The sequence below is a fragment of the Rhinolophus hipposideros genome (genome assembly GCF_964194185.1).
Source record: "Rhinolophus hipposideros genome assembly, chromosome: 17".
Classification (NCBI taxonomy): Eukaryota; Metazoa; Chordata; class Mammalia; order Chiroptera; family Rhinolophidae; genus Rhinolophus; species Rhinolophus hipposideros.
This window is the reverse complement of record NC_138063.1, coordinates 20831268-20854843: the sequence shown is the minus strand read 5'-3', so window position 1 is coordinate 20854843 and position 23576 is coordinate 20831268. Positions and strand designations below refer to the sequence as shown.

At 51.2% G+C, this 23576-nt stretch overlaps 1 protein-coding gene and 1 pseudogene across 3 annotated transcripts in view; one reads left to right on the top strand and one right to left on the bottom strand.

The window, feature by feature from the left end:
* The window catches only part of ZBTB7C (zinc finger and BTB domain containing 7C), a 332059-nt gene that overhangs the window by 227872 nt on the left and 80611 nt on the right, over positions 1 to 23576 (bottom strand). The gene's annotated exons all lie outside the window — the stretch shown is intronic.
* On the top strand, positions 22195 to 23038 carry LOC308509726 (developmental pluripotency-associated protein 2-like; annotated as a pseudogene). The gene has a single exon. The product of its transcript is annotated as a developmental pluripotency-associated protein 2-like (transcript).

Below are 23576 nucleotides of genomic sequence, written 5' to 3'. Positions count from 1 at the left end.
CCATTTATTTGCAGTTCTCTTCTTCAGATGCCATCTACCACTCTATCCTCTGACCTGAGGTCACCGGGGTCCGCCTTCCTTCGCAACCCCAGAGCCCACAATCCAAGTGTAGTGCCTGGGTTTTAAAGGTTCTAATCCCATTACGGTTCCCTGGGTCAGGGAATGACGCCAGAAAGGGCAGAGTGAAGGTGCATCATGCCAGTGGTTCAGCACGCAGAGGTCAGGCCTCCAAAGCTTCTGGCTTCCCTCCCCGTTGCCTTTCCTATCCCTGGGGCTGCTTTCACACGCACCTGTGCAACAGAACTGGTTTGCAACCACTATGGAGAACATATCTTTTAATTTATTGACTTCTGTGTACTTTAATACCCAGTGATATCACTGTTTCCATCTTGTCCCTTGACGTGTTGTCATGCAGGGTCTCAGCTCCCGCTCCCCACATCAGAACACAGGATATGGTGAGGCCAAACAGGCACACCCACGGAGCCATAGATAGGGGAGTCACACCACTATACTCTCCCTAGCGGCTGGGTTGGAGACACAGGAAACAGGAGCCACACTATCTGCCATCCACTGTCTGCTTCTCTGCCAATCAACCAACCCCTTGCTAACAGCAATCCGCACTTGCCAGCTCAGCCATGGCAGTTATATCAGTAGCCAATGGCTAACTGGTTACAGCTGACGGCCAATGAGTTACAGCTGATGGCCATCTACTACCTGAGGCAGCACCTTTCCATGTGAGGCCGAGAGCCTGGGAACTGCTCTCTGGGACTCTGTCCCCACACCTGCTCTTTCACTAGACTGGAGGAGCAGGGGAAGAAAGCCAGCCCTGACAGTCTGCGTCTAAAGTCTCCAAAACAAAAGGCCAAGAGAAAAGTGGGTAGTGACGGTCACCAAAGTGTCCCCACCCTGCCTTTGACAAGATCTCAGATGCTCCTTTTACTCCCAAGGATCTACAAGGCAGGGTCGGTGGGAAGGGAAGACGGAGCAGACAAAATACCATGTGGTGTGGCTGCAGGGGCCCCGGGCGTTCTCTGCCTCCCCAAACACCTGGCCGACCCAGAGCTGGTTACCGACACCCTACAAGTTCATTCCTGTAGCACAAGGGTTGAGCCTGTTCAAATACAAAGTACGTAGCAAAAGGTGATGCTTTGAGTTTATCTTGGCCATGACACTAGAGGTGGGGTGGACGATCTCAGAGCGGGGGCTTGAAGAACGTGGGACACAGAGCCCACAAGTCCAGGCGGCGACCAGGGATTCAGCCCCAGGCTCGGTGCCCCTTCCGCTTTGCTCTGTGCACTCGGGCTAACTCTCCTTTCAGGTCCTCCATATCCCTTTGCAACGTGAAACCAAAAGTAAACGTATCTGCTCCTTGCAAAGTGGAGGGTGGCTTTTGCCGCTTCTCTTGATGGGAAACGGTCCTGCGATACTAAGAGGAGCAAGACTTGACTCCGTGCTGCTCTCAGCCTTAGCATGAGCATAAGTCAAGTCAGCCTTCCCAGAGCGGGGAGCTATGAGAACCCCGCTTTGCAGATGAGATCTTGCACCAACCCGCCTTGGGTCCCCCAGGCAGTCGCTGAGTGGCAGAGGCGGGAATGAGCCCAGGAGTCCAGCTCCGGAGCCCACACCTTGACCATCGCACTCAGAGACCTCGCCATGTGCAGGGCCTTCGAGCACAGAGCATGTGCCAGGCTGCCTGCCCCCAGCATCTCATCCAATCACAACGGGTAAGGGGTGGCCCCGGTCACAAACCAGGGGCAGCCTCACGTCCTTATCCTACTGAGAGCGGTGGAACTATCTATATCCACTTTAAGACTGTACTGGGAAAGGGGTTCTCCGCTTCAGGGTGGGGTTGGCACCTGTTGTTAAAAAAGATAGTCTTGCTAGATTTGATTTCTGGCACTGGGACTTCATTTTAATCCTGTGTGAGACAGGGCTGATTTTCCTGCTGGCGCTCTACAGGCCTCACACTGCGGGGGGAGATGAGGTGCCCAGAGCCTTTGTTACCTTTAATTAGGTGTGCTCTCATTGATTGATTGATTGATTTTCTTCCCAGAGTTGCAACAGAGGACAGCGCCCCTGCGCCCCAGGTGTGCAGGGCCTGCCACTGGAATTATAACGAGCGCTAAGCAGGCCCAGCACGCCGTTCCAGGCCTGCGAGACCGCCACCGGCTTCTTGTCAAACCTCAAATTGATTCTGAAATTGCTTTGAGGATGTAAAGTGGTGAACAATTTGAAACCCGTGTAATTATCTGAGTGGCTGTTGCTGGGTGACCCGGCCATCACTGCCTGAGCCCATCTAAAGGGGCTGGAGCTACAGTTCCAAAATGAAATGGTTCAAGAGCTGTTGGGAATTAGCCAGGACGCACGCAGGACTGACCCGCCAGAACATCCCAGCTCAGAGGCCCAGACGGGGGCTGCTCTGAAGGCAAAGTAAAAGGTACCCTGGGAAACACCGTCCAGACTGGTTTTAGGAACAAACTATTTGATCCACTGAATATCTGCAGAGCGCTTACTAGGTGCCCAAGCACCGTGACAGACACGGTGGGCATAAGAAGAGGTGGTACCCCTCATGGGTGCTAAGTAACCCAATTGGAGAGAATATTCACATGGGGAAAACGTTAAATAAGAACGCATTGTTCATTGTAAGACAGGCTATGCTAACACCCAACGAGTGGTAACACTCAAAGCTGACAGTTCCGAAGAGGTCCTGCCCGGCCCGTGGCTAAATAGTTTCCCTACACTCCATCTCGTGTGCTTAGAACCTCCGAAGGGTTTGGTAAAGACAGAGACACTGAGGCTCAGAAAGCTAACGTCACTGGCCCAGGCTCCCCTCAGCCCCTCTGGTGGGAAGAGCATGAAAGACTAATCCACAGGAAACCTGACGAAAGCCAAGCCTTCCGCTATGCAGGCTCCGCTCACCGATGTTTTTGACAAAGAAACTCTCAGAAACACATTCTGGAAGAAGAAACCCAGAGCCCAAGCTCTGCGTGTCACCATGGTTGCAACCCAAGGTTTTCACCACTTAGAATTTCTGTGAACAAGCATTAGCTCCACACAGAAATTCGAACTTGAGTGTTGTCCCTATGTTGGCAACGTCTCAAAATCACATTTTAGCAAGAAATTTGTCTAAAGACAGTCAGTACCTTCTACTGCACGGACATCTCCTTGAATGGGGATGCAGCCGGGCAAGGCCTGCCTGGAGTCCCCTTCCTTCCTCAGCCCGCCCTGCTAATCTCTGCCTCCCATGGTTCTCCTGACAACCCTCCCCCCACAGCTGGCCATTAACCTCCATTGTTCAGGCCTCGGGCTACAGGTTGGGGGAGTTTGCAGAATATCAGCTAGTTCCTGGAAGCAGGGGCCTTATAGTCTCTCTCTCTCTCTCTCTCTCTCTCTCTCTCTCTCTCTCTCTCTCTCCCTCCCTCCCTCCCTCCCTCCCTCCCTCCCTCCCTCCCTCCCTCTCTCTCTTGCTCTCTCTCTCTCTCTCTCTCTCTCTCTCTCTCTCTCTCTCTCTCTCTCTCGCCCCCCGAAATACACAAGAACATAAACTTTCCCATTTAACCATATTCAGTTTACTGGCATTAAGTACCTTCACGTTCTTGTGCAATCGTCACCACCATCCATCTCCAGCACTTTTTATATCACCCGTTAGTGAAACAGCTGGGCAATCATATAGGTGCTCAAAACCTACTGGCTGAATTACTGATGACCCAGTCGTCAGGTGCCTGGCAGCTACCCGGCTCTGACGCAGGACCCCAGATAGCTGTGAAAACTTGTGCTCATCTTCCCCTCACACACCAGCTCTCCTCTCCTCTCTCCCATCAGTGATTACTCAGGCCTGGCTCAGCCACTATCCCCAAGCACCAAAAGGAGCAGACACCCCCCACCCCCCACCCTCAGAATGATGCCAACCCTTTATAATGTCCTAGCCGGTGTTCACTGCAAAAGAAAACAGAAGAGCAGGCTCTTCAGAGCCCAGCATTAAAAACCAACAAGAATTAGCCCCAGAGGGAAAACTGGGTGGGGCATCTAGGGCAGATTTGCTCGGCTGCACGGGAACCTTTGAGGCACACAGGATAAAAATGTAAGCCAGCGTTCCTCTGAGCAGGCCTGGCAAGAGATGATCTGCCAACTATCTGCCACCTTCTTACCACCTCCCCTCCGCTCCCACTCCACCCTCCTGAGGAATCCCATGCCTGGCACAAGGAACAAATGAGGGGCTTTACTGTCCCTGTAATTGCTCCAAATCCCATTAATTACACCATAAGCCTCCAACAATAGGCCGGCTGCCTGCCTTAACACAAGCTCGACTTGAGGCCAATTTGGGGCCTCCCGGACCTCGATTTCCACCCTAAACAACGAAGGAGGGGTTGATGAATGCTAAGCCCCCTTGCAGGCTCTGAATTCTCTGAGTCTAGTTTGAAGAGCCAGTGGCCTCCTCACAGGCCCAAAGGCACAAGACAACTAATTACTTCTCACACTGTCACCATAAAATGTCCAAACACTACCAACAAAGACTGTAGGTCGGAATCACAGAATGTTCTTTCCTAACTGGAAAGGACCTGCCCAGGCCGGGGACTGGTGAGGGCCAGTGACAAAAGGGCTGCCAAGTCCCAGACTTGGGCGGGATCCCTTTCACCAGGAACCACTTATTATTGTGGTATTTATTGCCGGTAGAGCCTTCTAAGCAATTTAGAACACTCCCTAAAATCGTACCACCTTTAAATGCTGCCACTTTCCTCTGTAAGAACAGCTATCCCTTAATTTATGCAAATGGCTGTCCGGAAGCCAGGCATAAACTATGTTTTTCGGTACATTTTTTTAAGTAGCAGGGACTCCTACAGTTCATCTTTTTTAAAAGGAATTATCCTCACCACCCCTGCCAATCTCTTCCTTTTCTACATTGGAGCTTTCATACACTACTGGTTTTGCATAAAGCAGGAGGTTCCCGTAAGGTGTCCACAATATACCCACGTCATCCTGCACGGCCAAACACACACACAAGTTATTGCATACAAACAAAGGGCATTCAGGTTGAGTGGGTTCTGACCAGTGTACACCCTCTCCCCTCGCCCCCAAGAGAAGGGGGAGGCGGTCTGGAGTCAGGCCAGCTTCTTAGCTCCATCCTTCTCAGCTACTGTTCCTCAGGAGAGGTTCTACTGGCATTTAAGGCAGGACAACTCTTTGTGGCAGCTGTGCCCAGCACTCAGCCATTAATTACCAGTTTTCTCCCCTAGCCAGTCGTGTGATAACCAACACCCCACCACGTTTCCAAACCCCTTCTGGGGCTAGTCCACTGCGTGCCCAGACTGCCCAGAGCCCTCTGCCTCGGTTTCTTCATGGGAATTCCTAGTCTCCTGCCAGCCTGGGGCTGCCCCGAATCCTGGGCCCTCCTAGGCTGGGCCCCCTCGGCCAGAATTTTCAAGCTGTCATCTGTGACGAAAGACCTACTGTTTTTATACTACTGAGCCAGCATAGACCAATACTTTTGTGAAAGACAGTAAAAATGAATTAACAGAAAAATAATCACATAGTTGGATGCAGTGAGAAACTTCGATAAAAGTCTCTAAATGTTTATTCTTCGTTTCTGTACTTACGCACTTGGAGTATTACTGCTCTAGACCAGAGGTTTTTAAATTGTGCTCTCTGTGCTAGCAGCCTCAGCCTCACTGGGGAATGTAACAGAAATGCCAATTCTTGAGGCCACCTCAGACTTCATGAATCTGTAACTCTGTGTTTGAAGCAAGCCCTCCACGTGTTTCTGATGTATGCTCAAGTGTGAGAACCAAAGCTTTAAGCAGCCCCTTCCCTGAGAGTCACCTGGACTGGGATCCCAGGAACCCTGCAGAAGGTGAAGTCTACCTGAGGATTCTAGAACCTTCCAGAAAGATCTCCGGCCATGTTCTTTACCCCACCTGCCATGGAATTAAAAAAGCCCTCTCAGGCTCAGCCAGCCACAGACCTGTGTAGATGAGGAAGGGAGAAAGAAGATATAAAATTAAGATCACTGGAGCCACACACTGCCGGAAAAATACTCTTTAATTAGGGCCAGACACCTGGAGATCACCAAGGGAGGCTTGCGGGAGACCACTAGTCTCCATTAGCATTTTCCCAAGGGCTACATCCAGGTTATGAAATAGGAGGGCTGTGCATAATTTGCATATAATTTGCATAAGCCTACTTGGACTGCACTTGCTTCTCCAGCAATTTTCAACAGAATTACGATCTTTTCTTAGAAAACCACTGCTGCCCTAAGGGTTGTCACTTATCATTTTTCCTGCTTTCTCCTCCTTACTCTCCCTCTCTGACAAATCCACAACCCTAAGCAAAGTTTAAAAAAGGAAGAGAAGTGGGGACGGTGGCTGCTTATAGAATGTGGCAGCAGGGGTTGTTCTTGGTGGGGCTGTGATCTGAGCATCCTAGTCACGGCGGAATTTCCGGGCTTAGGGATCTCACAGACCTGTAAACTAAATTTCTTAAGGGGCAGAGTACCAAATTTTCACATTGCCAACTCTACTGTGTCCATAGTCATCGTAAAAGACTACGCATCTTATTACCAAAAATATTGGGAAAATGTAAATTTCAGAATAAAGGACAATCCTCTTAAAAGAGATGCATTTAACCTTATAAAATCCTCACTACATTATGTTTATTTTTCTTATTTCTCCCTAGACCAAGATCTGAATCCTGGCTTCAGATCTATGGGTTATCTGGGCAATGTCAGACTTCGGGTTCCTGAGAATTCTAGAACCTTCCAGGGGGACAGTGGGATCCATCTTGTGAGAGTTTGCAAACGGAAAGTGCCTGGCACACAGCAGGCGTGCAAAAAAAATGGCTGCAATTTGTCATTACTGTTGTCTTCTTAAAATCGCATAGTTTATTATTACTATTAGGTTTTCTGGGCGCTTTCATTTCTTGCCACTTCTTCTGAACAAGTGAAAACCATTCCTTCCACTTTGTTTTCCAGGCTGTCCATCTGTTCATGAAGGTGTGGATTTTAATGTAATGTAAGAAATGTAAGAAGTGGACTCAAGGAGGAAAAAGAGCTACGTGCAAGACTTCCAAAGAAAGGCTACTGTGGGGACACCAGCCCTGTCTTTCCCAGTGCTTAGAAAAGTGAGGGAGAAACAGACTTTTTTCCTTTTTTTTTTCTCCACAGCATGGCAAGCAGCCTTACTTCAGCATGCCCAGGAATGGCGCTGCCCCCAAGCCCATGGGCCTGAGTTTTCTTTAAGGACACATTTCCCAGCACTTCTACCCCTCAGGCCAGGGGTTTCTCCCCTCCTGCTCTGCCGGATCTCGGGTGAGTCTGAGGTGGGGTACATCCTACTTGGCAACTTGGGGGGTGACCTCATAAACCCACCTGTTCTCTGCATTATTGGTCTTTCTATGAGAGAAAGCCCCTAGGCTCAGCAGGCCCCTAGCTCCAAATGTCACCGCGAAGTAACTGCCCCTCTGTGTGATAAATTAATGCACATCTTTTCAGCCTATTTAGGCTGTCATTTATGTCACGTGCAGCCTTTCACAACTGTTCCCAGATTCATTCAATCCACTACGGAAATGGGGGAATTTCTGGTCCCCGCTGGCCAATACCCTGTGGTACCTTTGAGCACCTTCCACGCCCCTGCCCCCGCCCTCTCCAGTGAAACATCCTGGACGAAGCGTCCCCAACAGCATATCGCACAGTGGATGCCTGGTGTTTCTCACCCCTTAGCGTCCCGGCGCTGGGAGCCGCTGCGGGCACGCGACCTATCTGCATCACCAGTGAATCTCCCAGTGCCAGCACATGGGAGGCGCACAGTCAATACCTACCAAATAAATGAATCAAAGAATGGGTGAATGAAATTTAGCCATTCCTGCCTAAAAGGCAGCCAGGGACTATTATAGCAGCTCTCAATTATGGGCAAGTTTGCCTCCCAGGGGACATGTGGCAGACTCGGGAGACATTTTTGGCTGTCACCCACTCAGGAGTTGGGAGGGTGCTACTGGCATCTAGGAGACAGAGGCCGGGACAGTAATAAACATCCTACAATGCCCAGGACAATCTCCGCACAACAGATGAGAAAAGCGAGGTCCAGAGATGTAAAGTGAGCTGCCCAAGAACACAGAACGACAGAACTATTCAGCGGCCAGGATGGGACTCAAACTAAAATATGTCTGACACCAAATCCGAGGTGTTCCCATTTACAAGGAAAGCCAGGGAGCAGCAGGGATCCCCAAGGCATGCATGGTAAATGATTTAATTCCATTTAAATTTGCCTTCATTCTGATTTTTGACCATGGATAAGATAAAGACAAGTAGAAAAAGCAGCCGCCTTGGACGGAAAGTATTTCTTCCCAACAAGCCCGCTTTGAGTCCTAAATTTCTCCAATGAGTTACTTTTTCAGGTTAGGGCAAGCATCTCTGTACTTATGCTGATGGTCTCCTGCCTGCTTAGGACCCCTGACCCCTCATCTGCATGTCCAGCTTCCATCCATCCCTCAAGGACAGCATGTAGCTTTCCTCCTCCGTGCAGCCAGGTCTGACCCCCTATGGGAGGGAGCCACACCCTGGCCCTCATCAGGGGCCACTGAGGGAGCTCTCAGGCAGTGTCCGGCTCCTTTGCCTGGGTTTCGAGCTTGTCCTGGAGCCCCAGTCCTCTCCTGAGTCTTGCTACCAGGTGGCTCACTCCCGGCCTAGCCCTCGGACTCCCTGTTCCCAGCCCACACGATCTCCCAGAGGCAGTACAGGCAGCAGACACACTTACTCAGCCTGCCCGCCCAGCACTGGCCCTGCCCCAGAACTTTTGTCCCGTTTTCCTCCTGGCCTCACCTGGTCGCCCCCACCACCACAATTAGTCACGTCACCCCTGTGCCATGACTATTCTAGTCATCCAGCATATCTTCAAGGGGGGGGTGTTTCCATATCATGGTTTAATAGCCACATGGCTCTTTCTTTACAAGGACAACAGTTACCAGCCTGGTTTCTGGAGGCAGACTGCCTGGTGCAAATCCCGGTTCTGCTGCTTTCTAGCCATGGAACTTTGGGCAAGCTACTTAAATTCTCTGTGCCGCATGTGAAGAGCAGAGATACTAACAGCAGCAACCTCCCTGCAATGTTGGGAGAATTAAATAAATGAAGAGCTTGGCCAAGCAGCTGGCACATAGTAAGTGCCCCGCAGGAGTCGGCTCTGCTCATGTCACGTGCCGGACCCTGGGAGCTGATCCGTTCCTAGGGCCAATGTCTAGTCCATCGCCACCCCAGCCATGTGTCAGCATAATTCTGCTGTTGGGTTGATGCTGCAGCAACAGTGAGCAGGCAAGCTCTTCTGTGACGCCTGGGGCAGGGTGCTCAGTATTAACCGATTCCATCTGAGCCTTCTCGACCACAGATGCGCATGCTCCCATAGTTTCTACACTCAATTGCTACTGTTATCTCATCTGACCATCCTACAGCTGTTTGTGCACCCAAGGAGCTCTTGCATACATGGTCCATCTCATCCTATGTTTGTTATAGTTAATACTCCTCCCATCCCTTTATAAGTGTGGACCTGAGGCTCAGAGAGGTTAAGTGACTTGCCAAAGGTCTCCCAGTACTTAATCCATGAATTCGAAGCCAGGCTTTCTGCTTCCCAGTACAGTGTGCCCAGCTCCAGAAGATACAATTCACGTACAGGACTACCTTATACCTTGTAAAACCCAGAGGCTTCAGGCTAGCAAGTGTAGAGAGAAGTAGCCGAGAAAGAGCCTAGGGCAGTAGTTCTTGAGCCTGCCTGAAAATTAAAATCACCTGAGGAGAGGACGTGGGAAAACTGGAACCCTCGTGCACTGTTGTCGGGACTGTAAAATGGCGTGACCACTATGGAAATCAGGATGGAGATTCAAACAGAACTACCGTTATGATCCAACGAGCTTATTTCTGAGTATATACCCCCAAAAATTGAAAGCAGGGGCTCCAAAAGATACTTGCACACCATGTTCAGGGCAGCATTATTCACAATAGCCAAGAAGTGGAAGCAGCCCAAGTGTCCATCAACAGATGGACGGATAAGCAACATGTACTCCATACATCCAACGGGATATTATTCAGCTTTCAAAAGGAAGTCCTGTCACAGGTGACAACACGGATGAGCCATGGAAGACACTATGTGATGTGAAATGAGCCAGTGACAAAAAGACAAGTACTGTATATGAGGTATCTGAAGCCCTCAAATTCACAGAAACAGAAAGTAGAATGGTAGTTACCACGGGGTGGGAGAGCCGGGTAAGGGCAGCCGTTTAATGGGTATAGAGTTTCAGATTTGCAAAATAAAAAAGTTCTGGAAATCCATTTCACAATAATGTGAATATACTTAACACTACAAACTATACACTTAAAACAGTTAAGATGGTTAAGTTCTGTTATATGTCTTTTACCACAATAAAAAAAAAAATAATGAAATAAGATAAAAGTCCCTTGGGCAAATCAAATGGTGACCAGTTAACAGAATCGTGGAGTGAGCCCCAGGCCGCAGTCTTTTCAACTCCCTTTCATCCAGCCTCCATCCCTGCCCACTTCCCCAGGAATCTAAAGTTAGCCTGCAGTCACTGCCCTATTTCCCTGGTACTCAAAGGATGGTCCTTGGACGCGCAGCACTGGCTTGGAAGCTTATTAGAAATGCAGTCTCAGCCCTGCCCCAGACCTACTGAATCATAACCTGCATCTTATTACAATTTCCAGGATTCCAGTAAGTAGAGCTGGTTGTGCAGAGGACGGAAGCCACAGGACACAGATGTTATCTCTCTTGGGTCCAGCCCCATGGGGGGAGATTTCTCTGTGGGTGAGGTAGCCAGACTTAGCAAACAAAAGTACAAGATGCCCAATTAAATTTGAATTTCAGATACATGACAAATGATTTTTTAGTGGAAGTATGTCCGGTGCAATATTTGGAATACATAATACTTGGAATACATAAACTTTTTTTCCATTGCTTATCTGAAATTCAGATTTATCAGGGCATCCTGTGTTTATCTGGCAAATATACCTATGGAGCCCAGTGAAGGGGGAGAGAGGCGACAGGTGAGTGGATCACTGCAAACAACAGCCAAATGCGCTGAGAGCTGCTGGAACCAGTGCAAGGGATGATGGGTAGCGACAGGTATGGGCAGTACTGGGTCTCCAGTCGGATGCAAAACCTTGCCCTTCCAGAAAGCCCTTTCAGGAAGGTGTCTTCAGCAGAGCTTCCTTGGAGACCCGAGGAGGAAGAGCCCACAGCTGCCCCCTCCCCTCCAAACCAGCCCACCTCTCCAGAGACTGCTGACAGCGGGGAGAAGGGTTCAGGCTGCAAGCCACCTGAGGAGCTGGCCCTGACCCTGGCTTTCATCTTTAATGAGCCATTCTCCTGGGACTTCAAAAGCAGGGGACAGACATTGTTTGCAGCCAGCAGAAGAGTCCTGAGCAGGGCTTTTAATGGCTACGGTTTCCCTCAGCTGCCCCTCCTCTCCTGGGGTCTGCACAGCCACGTGGGATAGAAGGAGCCCTCCGTGAAGGGCGTGATGACTGGGGGCGTGGCAGCCCTCTCCTGTCCTTTTGCCGGCTGTCAAAGCCTGTGTTACCATCTGCCTGGGGAATGCCTTCAAGAGCGCCAATTGCACTTGGGGCATAATGTGTGTGACGGCGGGAGCCAGTTGCGTGTAAACACTTGGAACACTGCAACTTCTCCATAAAGCAGGCACCTGGGGAGCTGACCTGAAGAGAAGCGCCAGAAACTGGTCAACAGTTGGAAGTTTGCTGGGGGTAAACTGGCACACTAGTTCGGAATTAGGCTCTCAGGACATAGAGATTTTTGAAAATTCAAAACCCTAAGAGGATACAGGAAAATGCCCGAAGGTTCTCTACAATCTGGTGGAAGGCAAACCTGGGCAATCAGGGGCGTGGGTTCACAACGGAGTGAAGGTCCTCTCCACTGATGTCCAAGGTCATCCCATTTCCTCCTCTTCCCCTCCTCCCACCCCCACCCTGTTTGAGTGCAAAGAACACTGGCCTGGTACTCAGGGGCCCCAGCTTTGCCACTTACCCGCCTTGGGACCCCTAAGAAGCCATGTCCTGCTTTGGGCCTCAGTTTCCTCATTTTAGGCAAAGTGAGAGGTGAGGAGGTAGAGTGGAACCTGTGTTCAGCCCCAAGTCCCACATTCCCAGTAGGAGTGGCAGTTCCTGATGGGCAACGATGGATCAACCTCTGGGGGGGGGGTGTGTATGTACAGCGTCTGACCCCCCACTCACTCTACCCCATCCAGATGAATTTGTGTCCAGCTCTGACACGCAAAGGGGTCCAATTAGCCTCAGGGACCTCCCACACCAAAGTGTGCCGCACATGGAAAGAGGCCTATATACAAGGCCTTGGCGGTGACAAGGCCTATGGATGAAGGACTTTCAGCACAACTCAAACCCCTGGAGCCCCCAGCCCACCCCCCTCAGGGAGATTAGCAGCTCTCACTGCCCCCGCTCCTACTGCCCCTGGAGATTCACGTCATCAACTCTCCAGCCCTGCAGACCTAATAACGAGACTCCCCAGTTCTCCCACCCAGAGCCCGGCTGCCACCACTAACCACCCGGGACACCGAGCGCCTGCACGGGCGACAGGACGCTCCCTTACTCATTTTCCCCTTCCTTACAGATGGAGTAGAATTGAAATTTTCAGAAGAATACTACTAAAAATCTTCATGGAAAATAACAGAGAAATTTTTTTAAAAGGCGGGTCGGGGGGGACTTTGAAAAGAATGCCTCTTCCATGTACGGGAGTAGGAATAGGAGTTAACGGAAGTCAGGGTATGGGTGTCTGAGGAGCCCAGACCCCACCCGCGAGGCTGCGGAGAAAGCACAGGTTATGGCTGCACTGAGGTAGCTGTGGCCAGTGAAACGTCAGGAGACCTGGTTCTCTGCTGTGACTTTGAGCAAGTTGCCAGACCTCTCTGGGCCTCAGTTACTCCCTCTGTACAATGGTGATATGTGTCTGCACCACACGTGATTGTTGTGAAATAATAAACGTGAACATGTCTAGGACACAGGAGAATGCCACAAATGTTGCCTTTCCAGCAGTTCTGACTAAAATACCTCCTCTAGCTGAGTGTCGCGACCAAGGCTGAGCCCATAGGGAGGGATGGCACTGTCCTCAGCCCTGACGTGAGGCTCTGGTACCAGGCAATGTCCACATTTGACCCAGACCTCAGATTCCAGAAACTTCTTCCCAAATGTTCTGTGTCCCAGAGAAACCCACAGTCCCTGCTCTAGGGGGGCCAGGTCCAGAGTGCGTTTGCAAAGCACAGGTGCTGTGAGCTGACTGCATCTGTTCCTCCTAGAAGTTTCCAGGGGTGATTCTGGTGTGAAGCCTGGGTTGAGCGAGCTCACGCTGAGCTCAACCAGTCCTTTCCCCATTCTGGAAGATTCCCTGCCTTCCTCCTGGCTACCTCAGCCCAGGGGGTCCCACTTAAGTACATTGTCGTGCAGGGCGGCCTGCGGGGTCTCTGGTCCGCTCCCCACATAAGAACACAGGACATGGTGAGGCCAAAAAGGAACACCCACGGAGCCATAGGTAGGGGACTCATACCACTATACTCTTGCTGGCAGCTGGGCCGGAGAAACAGGAAACAGGAGCCACACAACTCTCAACCCTCACTGCGCCGCTTGCAGGCTCAGCCACCATCTTCTTGCTAGCCCCCATTTCCTGCTAGCGTAGCCATGGCAGTTATATTAGTGGCCAATGGCTCACTGGTTACAGCTGACGGCCATCTACTACCCGAGCCAGCACCTTTCCACGTGAGGCCGAGAGCCTGGAAACTGCTCTCTGGGGCTCTGTGCCCACATACATATACACTAGCAATAGGCCCCACCCCTCCCCCAGTGCCACACATGCACCCAGCTTGAAGGCTTCTGGACTCACAGGTGCTTGGGGGAAACTGAAGGCTGAGTGAACTCACTGCCAATGAATGGAAGCCCAGTGGTTTGTCTTCTGCTCTCTGCCGCCCCCTATTGATACCAGAGAGCGGAACATGTCACAGCGTTCACGTTCCTCCTCTCACCAGACTGATCTAGAACCACCTGCTTCACACATCGCGCCTGTCCCCAACCCCAAGGTGAGACTTCCAGTCTCCTCCACCCTACTTGGTTCTCAGGTACCCGGCTTCCTGGACAGGCCCCTCTGCCTTCCCCCAGCTGGTCAGTGAGCCAATTCCCAAGCAGTCCCTTCCAGACCAGCTCTGCCCCTGCCCTGGGAAGATGCTTACACGCGGACCAGCCATTCTGCACGCCAGAAGGGAAAATCCGTGGCCCTGTCCTCCCTGTGGCGGTCAAACCTGGCTCACACGAGCCCAGTGCAGGGCTCGGTTCCAAAGCCACCACAGTGTGCACTTATTTGCCTGACCTTGGCCCCGCTGTGTGTAGCCCCCGGGGCAGGGGCAATTATTCCAGGAACAGGGCCTACTGTGTGCTCCATCCTGTGCCCAGCCCTCTCATTCCCCATCACTGCTGTTTGCTGCTAATGTAACAAGCGTCTTACCCCTGAGCAGTGCCCATAGGGGGCAGCCAATGGCGAGAGGCCCCTGCAAGGGTCAGCTCTGCGACACCCTGGGCACCACATGCCGGTCTTTGCTGAATGAGGCCCCTGCAGTTAGAGGAAGCTAAATCCCTCCCTGAGCAGGCCTTTTCTTCCCACAGGCCAAGGGCATGGCCCCAGTCTTCTCCCCTCCTGGGAGCCGAGCCTGTAGGGGTAGGTTCTAAACCTCCAGCCCCTGTGAGCACAAAGCCCAGCTGGACTTTTCTTTTAATAGAGAGAGATGGACACAGAGAGAGGTGGGGTCAGACAGACAGATCCTGGCAAGCATCCGAAGGTAAAGGCTACTTCTCCAACTGTTTAAGTTTTCTGTCAATTCACAAGTAACTGTGAGCAACTGCAGAATGCCAGTGTGCGTGTGGGTGTGTGTGTCTTGAGCCTTGATTTGTAACCAGAGTCATTCAGTGAGGTTCCTGAAGGGCTGGCAGTGGTGGTGAGTGAGTGTGTGTGTGTGTGTGTGTGTGTGTGTGTGTGTGAGCTCACTCACTCATTCATTCAGAGAGACCGTGTGATATGGGGGCAGGGGCAAGGCCCCTGGAGACACACAAGTTCACATCCTGCCTCTGCCCCCTGAGTCATTCGGGTGTAACCTTAGGCCAGCTGCTCACCTCCTGAACGTCAGCTTTCCCATCCGTGAAGTGGGGTTAATAAAACACAGTAGAGCGCCTTGCACAGAGGAAGTGCTGAATAGGTGTTCGCCGTTATTGTGAACCTGGCACTGTGGCGGGGGGACGTAAAGTTAAACATTCATTCCGCCAATATTTTTTATCATCAGAAGGAATGAGCCCCGGCACGTGTCCGATGTGGTTGGATTGTAGCAATACCACGTAAGTGAAAAGGACTCCAAAGATTATAGACAGCATAGTAGGCTTTGGATAAGGCTAAAAATAACTACGAGAAAACATCCTTTTTAGGAATTCATATAGATGCAATGACACTAGATAAAGGAAACGGGATTGGAGACTATCCCCTCGGGTGGGGAGGCACGAGGGTGGCAAAGGCAAGGCCATATGTTTCGAGGGAGGTTGTGTCAAAGCCGGGCTTTGTGGTGGGTGATGAGCTCGGGGCTGCTGACTCCATTAACAAAAATAACTACATAATTACATAAAAGCAGACCATGCATGGACCAATAGAAAAAAGTCATGAGCCCAAGACTGTAAGTAAACCAGTTATAAGCATCAACAGTCCAAAACGGGGAAACAGAAACCAAGATATCAGACACCATTGCAGGCTGGCCACTGTCCCAGGTTCTGGGTTTCCACCAGTGATTGTGATAGAATGAAACCCCCGTCTTCTTGGAGCTCACAAGAAGCGAGGGGAGACAGACAGTAAACAGAATATACAGTGTCAGCACATGAGTGCTACGGAGAGAAACGAAGATCCGGGAGACAGGAAGCCGGTGGTCCGGGAAGGCCTCACCAAGAAAGTGACATTCGAGCAAAGAACGAAAGAAGCAAAAGGAAGGGGCTTGCGGATCTGTGGGGGCCCAGCTTCTAGGCAGAGGGGACACCCTGGCAAAGGCCTTGACACCTGGAGGACAGTGCTGGTGGCGGGGAGTGAACTGGGGAAGGTGGCAGAGGGGTCAGGAGGGACAACGGGGGCCTTGCAGGCCACCCTGAGGACGCTGGCTTTCACTCTGAGTGACATGGGAAGCCAAGGGTGCTTCTGAGCAAAGAAGGAAACCATCTGACCAGTTTTAAAGGATCCCTCTGGCTGCGGCCTTGAGAATAGACTGGGGTTGGGGGCAGAAGCAGAGGCTGGGACACTAATCAGGAGGCTATCGTAATAATCCAGGTGAGAGAAGAGACCGCTAGCACCTGAGAGATACCAGAGAAGGTGACAAGTGGCCGAATCCGGGATATAATTATGACCTGACCGCTGCTCTCCTGGGGCTCCCAGACTGGCAGCAAAAATCAGACACACATCCAAATAACCACCAGGAAAACGTCTACCCTAAACGCTACAGCAGTCTATGCAGGGTCCGCTCCCATGGCTCACGGGGAGAGCCTCCTGCCCGGTGCAGGGAGAGTGCGGGCGGCCTCAGCCTGCTCCTTGGACCCTAGCCCTGGGCAGGCCCCACCTCTGGATCCTCGAGCTCATCCCTAAGGCCTCTTGCAGCCAACCTGACCAGAAACCCTGGTCATCTATGTGGCCATCTATGTGGTCATCTATGTGACCTGTGCCATTTCTTCCCCACCCAGGGTCTGTCAGCCCCATGACTGGGCTCCCCTCGAACCCCAACCAGAGTTCCCCTGGTGCCCTCGTTATAGGCCTCTAGGCAGTTCAGCTATGGAAGCCCAGGGAAGCTTTACATCCGTGGTTCTCGACCTTGGCTGGAAATCACCTGGAGAAATTGAAAAATGACTGGTGCCCGAGTCTCACCCCCAGAGACTGCTGTAATAGGTCAGGGGTGTATCCTGGGCACTGGAATTTTCTCAACGCTTCCAGGTGATTCTAACGTGCAGTCAGGGCTGAGAGCTACTGCTCCCGCGGCCTGGCCAAGCTTCCCCGCCCCATCCCTTGCAGGTGTTCCATGCCCACAGTCCTTTCTCATGCCACTTGCCTCCCCGGGCTAAGCCCTGCCTGGTACATCCTTCCTTCCCTGACGTGAGGCTCCTTGGCAGGTTTGGACCAGCGGAGAGCACCCACATGGGTGGGACCTGGGCAGAGCGTGGCATGCACCCACCTAACTCTCACCGTGGGCTGGGGCTCTGGGGCTTTCTGCAGGGCCGCCCCACGGGCCTGGAGACGCAAGTGGATACCCAGGACCACCGGCTTGTGTGTGTGTGTGTGGGGGGGGGGCTGCTGCTTCTGAGGGCAGAAAAAGCCTGTGGTTCAGATGCATTTAATCAAAGCTGTGCTGGGCTGGCTCCCCTCCCCAGCTCCTCCCATCCTTCCTCCTTTAGGACTAAGACTTGGAATGCATTTTTATTAGGCTTTTCCTAGGTGAAAATGGTGCCGGGCTGGGGGTGGGGAAACTGGATGGAGTGTGATTTACACTTACCCTGAGTCCTCACACCTCCCAAGGGCAGCCAAATAGGCAGCCTGCTCACACAGCCACTGGCAGGTGGGCAGCACAGGCTGTACTCTGATCTGCCCCAGGCAGGAGCCACATCTGCATATGCGCTCCGAAATCCCAAATGAGCCCAAGGCCCTTTGGAAAACGACTGACTCGGGGAAGGCAGATCCTGCTGTCTGTAAGGTTCTGGCAAAAATGCCGCTTAGAAATGACCCACATGCCCCAAACCCCGTCTGCATTGATCAGGCTGCCCCTATCCCATTTTCCCACTGCTCCAAACGGCTACTCTGACTCTCATCTGCCCCTGAGCTCCATCTCCAAGTTTCCATCACTGCTCAGCCCCCAACAAGAGAGGCCATTTCCCCTGGACATAAGCTAACTAGGGACCTCCTGACTTTTCAGACAGGGCGTCCTTCCTGCACCAGGTCGCTTTCCGGTGCACTGGGTTTGTCCAGGGCCCTCCTGTGCATGCCGTTGCAGGATTTTCACTCCCGGCACTGCTGACATTTGGGGCTTCTTTGTTGCGGGGGCGGGGGGTGCTGTCCTGTGCACTGCAGGATGTTCAGTGGCAGCCCCAGCTGCCACCCACGGAAGCTAACGGCACCACCCTCCCCACATCTGTGACAATAAAACATGTCTGCAGACATCACCACATGTCCCCCGGAGAGGGGCTAAGCGAAATCACCCCAGCTGAGAACCACTGTGCTAGAGCAAGGTGACCGCGAGCCTCTGGAGGCAAGGACTGTGCCAGCACTTCTGAGAGGCAGTGGGCCCAGTGACCCATGTAGAACCCTCCGGGCTGTGCAGTAACAACTGTGGTCTTGCTCAGGCCTCAGTTCTCTGAGCTTCAGGGTCGTCCTCTGTATGTGCTCAGGGCTGGCGCTTTGCATGGATTTTCTCACTTAACCTTCATCACATTTTTCTGGAAAAGGAACTGTCCCTATTTTATAGCTGAGGGAATTGAGACTCAGAGAAGTTAGGCAACTTACTCAAAAACACACAACAAGGAGGCAGGCAGTTTTATTCCAGAGCCAGTGGTCTTACCCACAGTTCTGTTCTCCCTCCCAAAAGAGGGGCTTGGGCCTGAGACCGCCTCTGAAGTCCTTTGCAGTTCTACCAGTTGGCCACTCTTTCGATGCCGTGGCTATGAAAGTGTTCACTGGGCCTGCTGTGGTGTACCCCCCGACCCCGCCCTCCAGGACACGCTGGCTCACACTCTCCCCCAGTCCACAGGCTCCTACTGTGTTCTAAGTACTGTGCCAGGACCCAGCTGTCAATGACACGTGCAGTTCACCCTCTAGTGAGGAGCCAGATATTAAACAGCCTGTCAGATGTTTATTTCAACCGTGATAAGGGCCTAACCCAGCCCAGAGGGTCAGAGAAGGAACAAACTAGTGCACTCTGATGGCTACACAGGAGTTAACCCCCCGAAGCTGAGGAAAGCCGGTGCCAAGGAAGAGCCAGTGCCCCCGGCCGGGGGGCAGGGACGGTGAGCTCTGCCGGTTCTAAAACCCAACAGGCAGAGGGAGCAGGAGAAACCTGCGGCGGCGGGCAGAACCTGCAGGTCTTGGTAAGAATTCCCACCTTTATCCTAGAAGCCACCAGAGGCCATTCCAGGGTTGAAATACGGAGTGACAGGATCAGGCGAGTGTGTTGCCCAGAACAACTGGAGTGAGCTGTGTGAGGACTAGGTGAGGGGGGCAAGGGAACATGTGGGGAGACCTGATGGGCGAGACCTGATGAGCTGCTGGCCATCTAGGGGCGGGTGATCGAGGCTGCAGGATGACAGACGGGGGGACAGAGAGAGGTGGCAGAGTCCAGAGACATTTCACATGCAGAGTGTAGGGGAACAGGTGGGGCTGGTGCTATTCACGGGAGGCGGGGCCCAGGTGTGGGGCGGAGCGCAGGAGTCCCGCGTGGGTACTTGGCGTTGGAGAGGAGCTGTACAGACAACAGTGGATTGAATGACTGACTGACCTAAGTGACTCTTTGATAAATGGTGCTGAGACTTTCTCCTCGGAGGAGCCCCCACTGACGTAGGACACACCCTGGACAGGAGCAGATAAACCACAGAGAAGGCACAGGTGCAGGCGGCCCAAGCCTGGGGAACGAGCACACGTAATGAAAATGTAAGTTATTATTACTAGTACCTTACGAGCTCCGGCAAGATCTCAGTCAAAGGGGGGGGCTGCTGCGGCCTATAATACAATATAAATGGGCTCTCTGGTGGCAGTTGGCTGTTGCATTGATTCTTATTCACTCAGAAGCTAAATCACAGTGCTAATGTGAAACATGTGTGAAATATCCCTTTTTCATGCACTAGCAATGAAAGGACTGCACAAATCTGTAGCCAAATGAAAGTACTTATGAGTAATGGGAGTCTACACATGGGCATCATTTTATTATCACGTACAAGCCAGCTTCCTCAAAGCTTTGCCTTGGTGTTAAGAAAGCACTCCTGCCACCCGGGGAGATGCGGAAACACCAGCACAAGGCCCCTCCTTGAGAAAGTGACACTTGGTCTAGAACCACCGGATGTCAGGAAGGGAAAGGGCCTCGGGCCACTCAGCCCACCTGTGTGACCGATGAGGGGAGGGACCTGTACACGGTCACTGGTTCATCAGTGACAAATCTGGGGCTGGAATCCATGCCCTCCTACTAGTCCAGGCCACACATTGCTTCTACCCCTGCATGCACGACCCCGGAAAACCTTTCTAGACCTTCCACATCTCTAGGGCCCGGGGTACTTGAGTCTCCACTGAAACCATAGGAGGCAATGGGAGTGAAGATTATTTCTAACAGCACCGGCTGGTAGGTGAAGGACACTGCATCCTGTCAGGTGTCTCAGTGACCTTGGGATGCTGGGGACGGGGCGGGCAGAGTCACTTGGAGAACAGGCTGCAGGAATCTGTGAGTAAGTCTTGTTCACTTATCTACAGAGGGTGCAAAAAAAAATGTATACACATTTTAAGAAAGGAAAAAACTGTAATAAAATTGTAATACTCAATATATACCGATAACAAAAGATGAATACAAGTCACGTCTGACTTCTGCAATTACAAGAGGTGCTCAAAGTGGTTCCCTTCAGCGTCCAGACACTTCTGATTATGGTGAACTACTGCTGGAGCAATGGTGACCAACGTGTCCACTTGTACCCATTTTTTTGGCACCCCTGGTATTTACAGATAATGTATACCCTGCCTACTTCTAGAAAAGATGTGGGGTGGTTTATAATATAAAACACACACACATACAACAAAATAGTTCACGCTGTCAACAGATTGCAGAATTGTTTTTAATAGAAAAAAAACTGGAAATGACCTAAGTGTCTCTCTATAAGAGGCTGGTTTAAAAAACTCTGACCATACACACCGTGGAATACTACACAACTATTGAAAAAACTGAGGAAGTGCTCCATGTACTAATATGGAGAGATTTCAAGGAAATAAATTTAAGGAAAAAGAAACAAGGTGCAAAATAAACAGTGGGCTATCTTGTGTATAGTAAAGTGGTAAACTAAGAATATATATTCAAATTTCTGTATTTTAGCATAAAACACACTGGAAGAATAAACCAGAAAGTAATATAAATGGTTGCCTATAGGGGGCAACCAGGGGCAGGGTTGGGATAGAAGGGAACAGAGGTGAGAGTAAGAAATTTCGATGTACCCCTTTGCATGTCATTTGATTTTTAAACGATAGAAATGCTTTACCTAATTAAAAATTGTAATTCAATTAAACACAAGAGGAAATGGGAAATGATTCCAGGTGCAAGGGCCAAAAATTTCTCCCTTCTGCTGCTCTGAAAAATGGGTGCTATAGTGCCATGCCTGGGCCCAGAGTGGAGGGTGCGTCACCAGCCTGTAGCCAGGAGGAGGCTGGGAATGGAGTGTGGCTGGGCAGATTGCTCAGGCTAGCCACAGTGGCCTGCTCTCCCTGCCTTGTCACTGGAGGGAACTGAGAAGGCTGGAGACCCGGGGCCTGCACCAGAACACAAGGCCTGCCCGGCCCTCGAGGGCTGTGCCCACAGCTTCTCCCTGACCCAGCCCTGAATCACTGTTACCCTAGCTCTTGACAGTCTGTGGTTCCACGAGCAACCAAACTGCTCTAAGTCCAGTGTTCATATTCCAGGCTCCTGCCTACCCAGTACACTCTGACACACAGTTCCAGTCACCCCACCCCGGCCTTCCTCACTCTGTTCCCAGCATGGCCCTGGTGTCCTCAGTTCTGGAGGCAGTGCCCTGTGCCCTGGCATTGCTCAGCCACTGTACTTGTGGCAGAAGAATCTGGAAAGGCGAGAGGTCAGCACCCTGAGCTAAGGATGGCAGCTTCAGCTGTATAAACGTGCTCATTCCCTCCCAGACTCATCTCTGACCCGTTCCTGGAGTAGGAGGGGGCAGCCAACCATCAGATCAATGAAAACAGACTCCCAGATGTCCATTGAGGAGGTGAAATTAATTCTATCTTATTAACAAATGATAGCCATATTATAAAAAATGAGAGCGAGGTGTATGAGCTGTTTTTTAAAAGATATATTAAGTCAGGTGAAAAGGAGTAAAGTGCAGGTATCCTTAACTGTGCTGGCTTTGCTGTCCTCTGAGTGTTCCTGGGAATGGCAAATGCAAATTTTGATAGCAGCGAAAAGGATTTATTTCTTTGAGGTTGAATTAGAGGAAGAAAGTGTGAGTCTCACATTGGTTCCAGTTAGTGAGGAACCTAATGAAGAACATCAAATGGAACCAAGCCTTTCTTCAATCTCAGAAGCCAACCTGAAGATTCCTACGCCAGATGATGAGGTTTGTCTTCCTCAAACGAGTGAACAGTTCAAAGCTTGTCCAAAACCATTTTGCCTTCAAAGAATAAAGTGCGTTGGGACACTTTGCGGAACTGGTGCCAACAATTTAATTTGAGTACCGATGGCAAGAAAGTAGATGTTTATCTGAGGCTCAAGGAACGTGCTTACTCTGAAGAAAAACAAAACATTCCTGCAACACTACAGGAACACTGCAGTCAAGTTCAAAGAAATGCAAGATGGTGACCGAGAAAGCAAGGAGTCAGAAAAGTTGTAAGATGAGTGAGAGAGAACAAATGACCGATAGCGTTGAAGTGATGGCTTCAGCTCAGGAAGCTATGGTGGCAGCATGGGCGACACTTGCTGCAAGAGCCGTTCATCCTAAGGCTGTAAATGCATGTCCCATTCCTTCTTCTGCTGAGAACTTTCTGCTGCAGACCTGTGGTGTCAGGCGGTGTGTGGTCCACGGCAGACCTCTCTTGGCAGACAGACAGGGCTGGGTCGCCTGCAGTTCTGTGCAGGTCAAGCGTGGGTGCCCGACCCTCCTAAGAAGACGGTCTCTCTCTTCCTGTTACCGGCCTGCACGTTCCCATCCCCAGACCCAGAAGATAATATGCTATGCCCCGATTGTGTGAAGAGGAATCAGAGGATGATGGAAAGATGAACTACAATGAAGAAGTAGAAGCAACCTGGTTTGAACACACCCCATCATTCCTTTTGGACAGGCCATGTCGTAATAAAGGATACATGGTGGATAGGTAGCTCACAGAAAAACAAAAAGAGATATTAAGTGAAAACACATAAGCTGCAGAACTTAATACACAGCCTGATCCCATTGTTGTGCGATGGGGGTGTTTTTCCAGACCCATGGCAACCGTAGAGCTATAGACCATGATATGGAAGTAACAATTCCCTGAATTGTTGAAGGTGATGAGCTCTGAGCAGGGGGGGAGTGAATCACAATTTCCTTCACGTTGGCAGTTAAATAGTTCTATATAGTTTTAATTTTTTCTTATACCAAACAGTTATTATTTTTGTAATCTGAACACAGATCTCTCAGTCACTGCCAGGTTGGGCTGGTGGCCACGTCAGAGATTCAGGGCAAGTGCTCCCCTCCCAACCCTGTGCCATCCAACAGATGGGAAACTGAGGCTCAGCGAGGTCAAGTGCCCCTCCTGCTTGGCATCACAGTGAGCGAATGG